General features: G+C 35.0%; 1 pseudogene; it reads right to left on the bottom strand.

Moving 5' to 3' along the window:
• Positions 1–3,075: 3,075 nt before the first annotated feature.
• LOC140817979 (RNA polymerase II C-terminal domain phosphatase-like 2) lies at positions 3,076–10,774 on the bottom strand (annotated as a pseudogene).
• Positions 10,775–11,048: the final 274 nt, after the last annotated feature.

Consider the following 11,048-nt stretch of genomic DNA (forward strand, 5'->3'; position numbering starts at 1 on the left):
CACCTAACTGTAATCTGAACTTATATTCAGTTGGGCTGGTGAAATCAGTTGACTCGCCAGTGGAACTGATTTCACTCTTTCAGTTGAACTGGTCAGCTGGGCTCTTCATCAGTTGAGCACTTCATTAGCTAGTCGGGCTTTTGAAAGTCTTCTGCTGAACTGTCTATCAGCTGGACAATCAGTTGAATTGTTCTTTGATATATCAGTGGAGCTGGTTCAGTTTGGGCAATCAGCTGGCACTTTCAGTTCGCATATGTTAGCTTCAGTTTTGGCTCGTTTAACTGATCAGTTCGAAGCCTGATCAGTTCCAGCTTCCTGCACACTTAGGTAAATCATTATAAACAAAATAACAAATTTTGTTATCATCAAAATCAAGATTGCGAACATGAAATGTTCCAACAAAAATGAATAGTTTTATGAAAAGAACTTAGTAGAAATTTAATCCTTCTTGTATCCCATTTAAATATGCACCAGTAAGAATTGTCAATTAATAAGGTAATATTTGTATATCATTTTTTAGATATGATCATATTTAAGACATAAATATTGTTTATTAGAATTAGTAAATAATATATTATGAAATTCTTAAGTATTTAAACTAAAATATTCATCATATGTTTCTTTATTATTTTCAATAATAGAAATTCTATTGTTTAAATTTAAATTATTTTGTTGTAAAATTTTTATTTGTTTTTAAGAATATTTATTTCTTTGACTAAATCTTGTATAGTAACAAGATTTTGTTGCCAATATTTTCCTGTAAAAGTTTATTAATTTCTTTCATACAATAAATTTGATTATCATGTTGTTGTACATTACTGGTTGAAAGAAGTATTTTCTATTTGTTGGCCAATTCTATCCTACTCCGGGAGATTTACTCCTCTTTACTTTTTTTTCTTACACATGTTTTTTTTAATTATTATTATTACATTTCACACTACTTTAACCAAAAATCAACCAAACTAATTTCGTTTCATATATATAACATGTGTTATATTATTATTATTATTATTCTCAAATTTTAAAAATTAATATTTTATATTTAAAAATTAAGTGAAATTTTTATTTGATAGTAAAATTTTTACGTTTGAGGTTTGAGATTTTTATTTCTATTATTTTTATTTTTGTGCTAGAATCATATAAATTGTAAAAAATAAATATTTTAAAATTTAATTATTATAAGAAATTTTATGTTCTACCTATTTATAAACGCTAATAAAATTATTGTAACTATTTTTAAATTCTAGACATATATATATATATATATATATATATATATATATATATATATATATATATATATTATTTAGTGACAGAGAGTAAATCTTCAGGAGTAGGATAGAATTGGCCCTATTTTTTCTATAACATTATTTCTTAAATTAGAATTTTTAATCATTTTTAAAAATTCTAAAATATTATTATTAGTTAATACACTAAGATCTTTAAATTGAAGAACAAGTTTATAAAACTATCATTTTGATTATCAAATGAAACGGAAGTTTTTTTCTTGATGTATACAGAATCAGCCCTTAGCAGTTGGTATGGGACCAGCGACAGGTTGACAAGAATAGTTTTTACCTTTCAAAAAAAAAATTAGAAATGTAGATTTTGTTTTTCAGAAGTTATAAAATCATACCGTCAATCAAATTTCTTGATTATGCCAATAAGATGAGAAAAAAAGGACGCATCCGGGTAAAGGCTATGACTATGTATATAAATACATACAGAAGTTAGAACAATCTTGTGTCAAGACTCGAAATCAAAGTACAGATGTCTGATTGCACAAAATGCTTGTTCGGCATATTGAGAATGTTGTTATATTTCATTAGCTAAGCCCATTCTCGGGATTCCGCCAAGAGTGTGGTCGGTTCAAGCCACAAAAATATCGTCCTTTGAGAACTTGTTTTGATGGGATTTGAGAGCCTAAAATACAACACAAAAGAAAAATTAAAAAAACTTAGCTTGTTGCCCACATAAAATCTCTTATAATGCATAAGACTTGTGCCTAGTAATCAGTCATCAAAGTACAACACATTAAATAAATTTTCGGCATCTACGACTCACGACTTCCCTGTGTTCCACCGATAAACGGAAGCATATTACAAGACGCACTTGCAATGTTCAAAATTAAAATGACCTGCCCCCAATTATTTCTCACCCAATTACAATCCAAAAGACAAACAAGTGAAGAGTAGGAATAAAGTCTTACCTGGCAGAGTGGGTACGCTTTTGCGCTTGATGATTTACCAGATCAGTAACCTGTCATATTTTTAGACAAAACTAACGACAATTCAGCGCATCTGAGAGGACAACATTTGTAAAAGCCCTTGGTGGATAACAATTAGATTGGTGTTCCTAATGTTCAACAAAAATTTGTCCGATAACAACATTCATGTTCAGCCAGATAAATCGTTCGTATTGAAAGTGATGTTATCCCATTACTGGATGTGATGGAATCATGGAACAGTCTCATAAAGAAACGACAAAGTTGATGGTAAATCCATAATGTTAATATCAAATGAAAGTAGATCTATTTTAAATATTTTTGTTCTTTGAAATCAAACGACGATACACAGAAATAAAAAGACTACTAAATATGTCCAGAAAAATAAGGCCAGTCGACACAGTAAAACTGCCAAAGGCCATTTTTGCAAACAACTGGGGTCTACAGATGAATAGATATTGCTGCCTTCCAGAAAGAAGAGTTCGCATGAATGGGGAAAGAAAAGAGGAGATTATTGTAGTCCTCCACCATTAATAGAACACATTGATCAAATTTGATGTACAAAAAGATCACAGGTAAGAGAAGGTTGTAGCTGAGGCAAGATATATGACTGCTATAATTCTTGGGAGTTAAAACCCCATAAGAGTCAGGAATTGTGGTTTGAAACTAGTTGGGATCTATCAAATTTCTCACCTCCAAAAATGAAGCAGATTCCACCTTGCTCTGTTCGGCTCTCTAATCTGGTGAAAGTCGATTACAAGAAAGGTATTATTCACATTGAGATACTCACTGGCCCCATCTTGATGCCCACAAAACCTTATCAAAGAATCCCAAATGTATTCAAGTAATCATCATTCAATCAATGGTGGGAAGTATAGTCGAATTTCCACCTCTGAAAAACTTTACTTGGGGAAACCATTCTTCAAAGGTTGTTCTTCTGACACAGGCTTCACAGCTTCCCAGAGAAACCCAGTTTTCCCTTTCCAGAACATTTCTCTCGCAATCATTATCTAGAGATCTAGAATGAGGTGCAACATAAGCTACGTAATGATCTGCGTATAAAATGTGTAGAAAATCAGTGTTACCCCAGAATGAATGGACAATATGATCGGTCAATGCGACTATTTTAGAAAATTTACATCTACAATCAAGAGCACAATATTATGTGGCAAGACAAAGAGCTGAAAAGGACCAACACATGTAAACACAAAAAAATAACAGATCCTGCTAAAAAAATCCAACAGATCCATCTCAAAATGACAAATCTTCCTCATGCTAAATATACGACAGTTCAAAATATACACTGGAATTGTAATCAACTCCCCGAATTTGTGTTATTTTAACAAGTGTAAATTTTACCAAGAATCGTACACATAGGGCCATAACAAATCATTGTGATGACAACTAGTTACAGAATTTCACCCCAGGTTGCACGCAAACTCAAAACTTGATCAGGTAGATCTAGTTTTAACTAGATAAACCTGGATTGACCAGGAAAGCAAGAAGTTAAGTACAGTTTAATTCTAATCCTCTTCTAACATTTTTTGTAAAAACCAGACTGGAAACGCTGATGTGTTCTCCATTGGAGGTTAATGAAGAGTACAGAACTTAAAGCAACCATTGATTAATGGAAAAGATCAAAATAAAAAATGTACATAGGCTCTGAATTTGTGGATGGAATGGACGATTGAGTCATTTTTAAATTATGATTATGATATGGAGTAAATCATTTAGAAGAGATCTTACCAGCCAAGCTTCGAAGGGCATTCTCTGCAGCCTGTTGCTGGGCATCTTTCCTTGTCTTGCCCATTCCAACGCCAATTTTTTCACCAGTAAAGAAAACCTACAGACTGAGACAACTGAGCCTCCAAATCTCAAAGTACCACAGAGATCATAAAAGAATTAGAGGTGATAGTTCGTCACATATCCCAAAGATAGAAGAGTGGTTTTAGAATCAACTACAAGAGATCAGGTGATTCTACAGGCAGAAAAAACAGAAAATACCAGCTTAAGCACCAGATGAGTTGATGGTAATTAACAAACAGAGACTCTAATCACTTCAAGTTGTCATTCATATAGACGCGCCATAATAGAACTCGGCCGAAGTACTAAAGTTTGTATTACTCCTACAAATATTATAAATGTGTAATCCCGTGTGAATCTATCAATTTCAGAAGTTTTCTAAATGAGCTGAAGGTTTGGTATACTTAAACTCATTTATAAATACTATAAGTTGTATGCCATTAAAATCATTCACCATTTTCAAATTTGACTAAGACTAGGTTCAAGCGAAGCTAACAGGCTGTGTAAACAAATGTCAAAGCCCATTCCAAAGTCCAACTACAACAAGTGAACAAACTCAACCCAATACCAAAGGCCAATAGAAGAGATTGGATAAACTTTGAGTTTGTTAGGGGAATATTTCACTGATATTTTGTTATAATTACTAGAAACAAAATCAGTGGATATCTGCCCATTTTCTATTAGCTAGAATGCTCTATAAACAGGAAAGCTAGTCACGGTATCAATTAATTCATTCTTCAGATATGAAATATATCACTATTTCCCTCAACTGTATCATCTTTTCAACAACCAACAAATGCAAAATACAAGAAGATATAACTTAGCTATGTTCACTTGATTATGTATTCATTGCTAAATTGCACAAGCATTGCTTGAGTCAACAGTTATTTAGAAAGTCTTTAAACAGGGCAATCGTCATAAAGTGGCCAGAGACTATATGCAACAGAGACTATATGCAACAAAATGAACCGGTTAACTTGTCAGCAGTTCACAACCCCCAAACCGCAGGGATATTCAAATAGCTTACATAACACAACTTCTGTAAGGCACACACATAGACATCCTATATGAGAAAGCACGAACACATAGAGAAAGAAGTCCAAGAAAAATGTTTCGTCCGTCAAGTTATATATTACAGATTTATGCATTTTAAACAGAGAATCCCAGAAGACCCTACATAAAGAAAACCAATACATAAAATAATGAAAACCACAACACTAACCTCGACTGAGAACTGCAAATCGTCACTGGTACTGACAACAGGCCTGAATTCGACCTAAGTGGCAAGGTGTACACGGTGAGGCTCAATGAGCGCAAGAAGAAAATTGAAATAATAACTTTGTTAGAGAAGGACATACCTTCGACCTGCATTTCCTTCCAATCTCTTGAAGCACGCTAATTGACAATGTTGGTAACACATTTATAATATTGTCATCTGTTTTAAGTCCTTTACTATAGGATGTACTGATTTTGAGATGCACCAAAATCTACCAAGTAAATAAAACAATATCACGGTTAGGAAAAGAAATTGAGAGTTACAACAAGTTATATATCGCGCTTGAAGGTTTTAGATGTAAAATCAAGGAAAGATTTTCAAATTAAAGCTTCTAACAATTTCAGTAATAAATATTCAATCAACAAAAATGGCAAATTTATGGGACTTTATTCTTCCTATTTGATTGTTGTTTCCGTGCAAATGATAATACAGTTTCGCAAAACATGCACTAATGAAAACTTATAGATGTAATTTATGAGTAGATAAATAACAGCTATCTTCCTCACAACACATTTGATGTATTCCATCATACTGATTGAAAAAATGGTTAAATGTTCTTTTTCGTCTAAAAGATGAATCAATTATGATACATGGTCAGGAAATGTGGGCCAAAATAAATATGAAAAGCCATATATACAATTTGTCTATTCTAGAAGAAAAAAGGGAGTTGCAAGTGAGAGGCAGGTGAGTTAAAAGGCGTGTGAGAGGAGAGTGAGGGGATCATTCTGTTATTCTTGACCGTTTTGTACTACCGTTGCTAGGGGAGTGTATTACACACTAACACAGAGGAAACTCTTGAGAATTTGTTCTTATTTACATTTCAATCGCAATCAATATTATAAACTTTAATTTCCAGTTTATCTGGTGCTTGCATTAATATATATAAAGATAAGGTGTTAGTTTCCTTCAGATCATCATGAACTTCTTTACATCTTATGCACCCATTAATTAATCTTTTGGCATGAGCTGTTTTAAAAAGATCTGTCTAGTCAAAATGATGAAATTGTGTTCAGAACCAGGTGTTGGATCAAAAGAAGCTGCTATTTCAAGTGCAGAAAGGCAGCGCTCATTTTATACTTATTAATATAATCTAGGAGTAACATATAATCTAGGAGTAACAGGATATGAATCAATTCTCCACATTGTACCAAACCATAAGTTAAGTCAAGGTTTGAATTTACACACCTGAAAGCTGCCTTGGCGGTAGAAAATTCTGTTTCAGAATATCACACCTCATCTTAGCCTGCAAATGATTAAATTCTCACAAACGTGAATACTTCTAAAATCATAAAGTTATCCAAAAAACAAAGCATAGAGACCGTTAAGAACCTCTTCATTCTTTGATTGAGATACATGTGATAATTCTGCCTGAACAGAAGACGATGTGCTGTGACTCTCTGAGTTTTGACGGCCTTGTTGTCTATCCGGTGTATCAAAAGGAATTATTCCTGGCACTTGGCCACTGACAGGCCCTCTGTTAGCATTTTCTCCGGTCAAACCTCTTTGGGGTGGTAGGAGGGGTTCCTGCCGAGGCAATCTAGGCAACGGAGGTGGTTCTGTGGAACCTAGATACATGCCGTCTCTTCGAGGTGGATCACCATGCAAACTAGGTTCTGCAATATAATTGGTTTAGACCAAATTAAATGATCATAAATAGTCATGCAAGTTGCGCATCAACATGGGTCCGTTTTTCTATATTTGAAAGATCTATATGACAAAACCTTACTTTCAGAAGTTGGTATAGCTCTCTCAGAAACTGGAGCAACAGCATTTGCAATAGATATAGGTGGGAGCTTGGAGCTTTCAGGTTTCAACTCAACATTATTATCCATTGAATGAGAAACAACACGTGTAGCAATTTTGTCATCCTGGTCAAAGTTAAATAGAAGTGACTAAGATCAGAAATTTGTGAGAGGGGGGATAAGACAAACTGAGTACCAAAAATATCTTATGGTGTGTCGAGTAGAGACGAACAATATTTAATAAAAATTATTAATCAGGTATAATAAACTACCAAATACTGTAAGTTTTGCACAACTTCCAGGTCCATTTATTCCTTCAGAAATCGGAACATTTGAATTTCCATTTGCTGTAGGACCAGCATCCTACAAAATTACTCAAGTGCATAAATAGTTAATTTCAGCAGTAGATTGAGAGATAGTTATATTTGCATACCTCTGACATCAAGTAGTTGCTCACATCAGGCGCACAAGGTAAATTTACCACCTCATCCTCATAGAAAATGTCTGATATTCTTCGTGATAGATGTTCATCAAACTCCCTGATGTTTCGAAATGACATATTTCAAAACTCCACGCACATCTAGAAGAATACCAAAAGTCCAGGCAACAAATAACTATTTGAGTGTGTGCCACGTGTTATATTATATAATGAGATCGAACTTACTTGAAAAAACCACCTCTAACATTGCACGCAACATTTCTCGCTACACAAAGGACAGGTACAGCATTTGCAGTCTGCAGATACATTAGTTTCAATTATATAATTTGGTCAAGTGCTAGGCAACCAAAATAAATAGTAATAACGATACCTCAGCCTGTGGGGCATAGTATGGAGTAAATGGAGGCACTACATGAACACGAGGCTGATCCTTTTCTTCCCAAACCTTTAAACGATCATCAATTACCATTGCCATCTTTGGATGACACTTGCCATCCTGGAAGACATTAAGCAAAGATTTCCTAGCCCCTTTAATCAAAAGGGTTATAGAAAGAATACATACATGAGATTGAATAATCAAGATTAACCAATCAAGATCAACTGTAACATTTGCGAGGAATAAAAACATTTGAAGGGGTTGGAACACAGTACTAAATTTTCAAAACTGCTCAATCCCAGAGTTAAATAGGACAATTTGTATCATGCAGACAAATTAGCTTTCAACTCTCAAAGACAAAATAGAACAATAGTTCCCGACCCCTCATGTCTAACGACTAATTAACCTATTCATAGGAACTTCAACCGTTTAAGAAGATAAAACGTAAGAGTTTCCCTCTTACCACCTGATTTAACGCATACAACACGCTCGAGCAGTTGCTTTGAGCTAATTAAGTGTGCTTCTGGATCAAGCAGCCTCCACATTTCCAATGCATAATCTCTTTCAGCCATGGTGCAAACATAAACTTCAAATCTCTTCCGGCCTTTCGCAGTCAAATAATTTTTCAAATCTATCCAAGCAGGTCGTAACCTGACTAGCACACTAGTATCTCTATTCTGTATACAAAAGCATCCATCATAACAAGGCAAGCGAAAGTGAAAACTGCTCAAACGAGTCAATGTTTTAACAATTAGCATTTAACCAAATTCATTGCAAAGACAAATACCAACATCTACAAAATATAATCGTAAAAAATTAAAAAATCAAAGCTACAAGAGATGGATTAGATGGAAAGAAGAGCAAGTTAAAGAGCACCGACAGTGCCTCCTAACCTCAGGATTAATACGAGTAAGAACAATACTTCTTTCAGGTAACCTTACTACAGGACGAACAACGCGTAAATGTCCGTCAGATAGCAGAGGCACCTCCTCCAGCTGATATTTAATTAGTTTCCCACCATCCATAACATTGTCAGTCTCTGCATACTGCTTCAACAATGCACGATCCTCAACATATCTCTTCATCTCTGCCGTCATCCCAGACTCCCGAATAGGGTCACTCTCACGTGCAATCCAGTCCATCAAAACTTCAATTCTATCCTCAAATGACTTCATCGTGTTGGCCACAATGAGAGTTTCATCAAGATCAAAGACAATTGCTAAACAGCGCATATTCAACATCCATAAACACGAATTGTACAAACCACATGGTAACGAGTAGCACCAAAAACAAGGGAACTTCTTCTGCTTACTAGGCATTGCCACCAAATGAACTTCCTCATTCCCAAGCAAGACAACAGCAGTCTGCACAAATTAGTCAAAGTTACAATAATGAACTCACCCAAGCATATTAATTATCAACACAAAGGTAACCAAATTCCACTCTTTCTTAAAACCAAATCAAGGCATTCACAAGTTCAAGCATTTCACCTATGAAAAAAAACTATGTTCCAAACAATGCTAAAATATTGAATGAGCGGATGCAACACACATTTTTGTCAACCCAGATGGAAATACATGTACCTGATCATCTTCAAACTCATACCCTCAATATGATCACTCTTACACCTTCCACTTAATAAGAACAATACAGGTGAGCTTGGAAGATATGCAAGCTTCTTATTTTTTTTAGGCCTTATCACTAGAGCGAGTAACAAGACCACCTTCAACTGAAATTTTGACTTCTCAAATCCAAAAGAGATTTTGAAATTGTAATTACAAACGTGACAAAATCCAATCTATTGTGCATATGAACCTGTTAAACCACACCGATCTTATAACATCAACACCATGGTTCAACGTGACGGTGGAGTAAACCGTTGTGAAGCCTACTGTTACAAATCCATGAATATTTGACGATCAGTCGAGATGACCATCACAGATTTTTTTAAAATTAAAAAATTGCAACTTCGAATATTATTTTAGAAAATTAATTAATAAATAATAACAATCGAAAGAATTGGAAAATTTGGAGAAAAAATAAAAACCGTTCCGCAACTTTCCGAGATACCGTTAGATTTATACTTGCATTATATAGGCAGCCCTCTTTCCCGTTACGGAAGCCGCAACTATCCAAGATACTGTTACATTTATACTTGCATTATATAGGCAGCCGTCATTCCTGTTACGGAAACGTTCCGCGAAAGATAAGGTAAACCATGATCAACACATGCATAGAACACATTACTGGTTACACGAAACTAAGTTCGATTGTTTAAATCAAAGCAGCAGACCAAGCCTAATAAACTACAAATCTCGATATCATTACTACAAGTTAAGAACACATAAAACATGAGAAATCCAACCCATTCATTCTGGCAGCCACTAAATAAGACAGCTTATACATTAAATTGAGGAAACAGAAATGCACATCAGTTGAAATGAGAAACTGGGCTGAATTGTGAAACCTTGAGCTCGTAAAACATAGAGGCGTGGAGGTTGATCAATGATGACTCGTCAGGATTGGAACTCAAAGTGGAATTAGCTCCAGGCTCGAGCTTGCACCGTTTGGAAGCCGCCGTAGATTGTCTGCAGAACGGCGAGTGGATGGCATCTCTCACTGTGAGAGATGTGGTGAATCCTTATCTCATTCTTAGGAAATTGGAAATTCATACCCTTCACCGGGACATTGTCCAGTTCCCCCAGAAACATGTCCCCATGGTAAACGGATGATTTAAACCCTAATCGACTCATCATTCCCCAGAAACCAAACCAATTCGACGCAAAAATATGCCAAAAAAATGGAAGACTCGAGAAATTTATGACTAGAAAATCACTCCCCTACAACTTTGCATGATCCTCGGCTCTCACTCTCTCTAAACTGCTGAGGAATTTTTCTCTCTCCTCTTCCTTCATCGAACAGCGGATCAAAACGAGGGCGTGAGGAGCATTATATAGAAGTCGGGGGTGCCCAAAGGTTACGCAAGCAGACTTGCTTTCGTATAAAATTACGGATATACCAATAACCGTTCTTCTGTCCGTACGGGGGTATATTTGGTATAGAAAAGGAATGAATATTATGTTGAGGATCATATTGCCGTTTAGTACTTTATTTCTCCATTAATTTCAAAGTGGTACTTTCAATTTTACAAAATATCGATTGGCTCTCGAAGTTAAAAAGTTTTAGAT

This window comes from Primulina eburnea, chromosome 17 (genome assembly GCF_022965805.1).
Source record: "Primulina eburnea isolate SZY01 chromosome 17, ASM2296580v1, whole genome shotgun sequence".
NCBI classification, from domain to species: domain Eukaryota; kingdom Viridiplantae; phylum Streptophyta; class Magnoliopsida; order Lamiales; family Gesneriaceae; genus Primulina; species Primulina eburnea.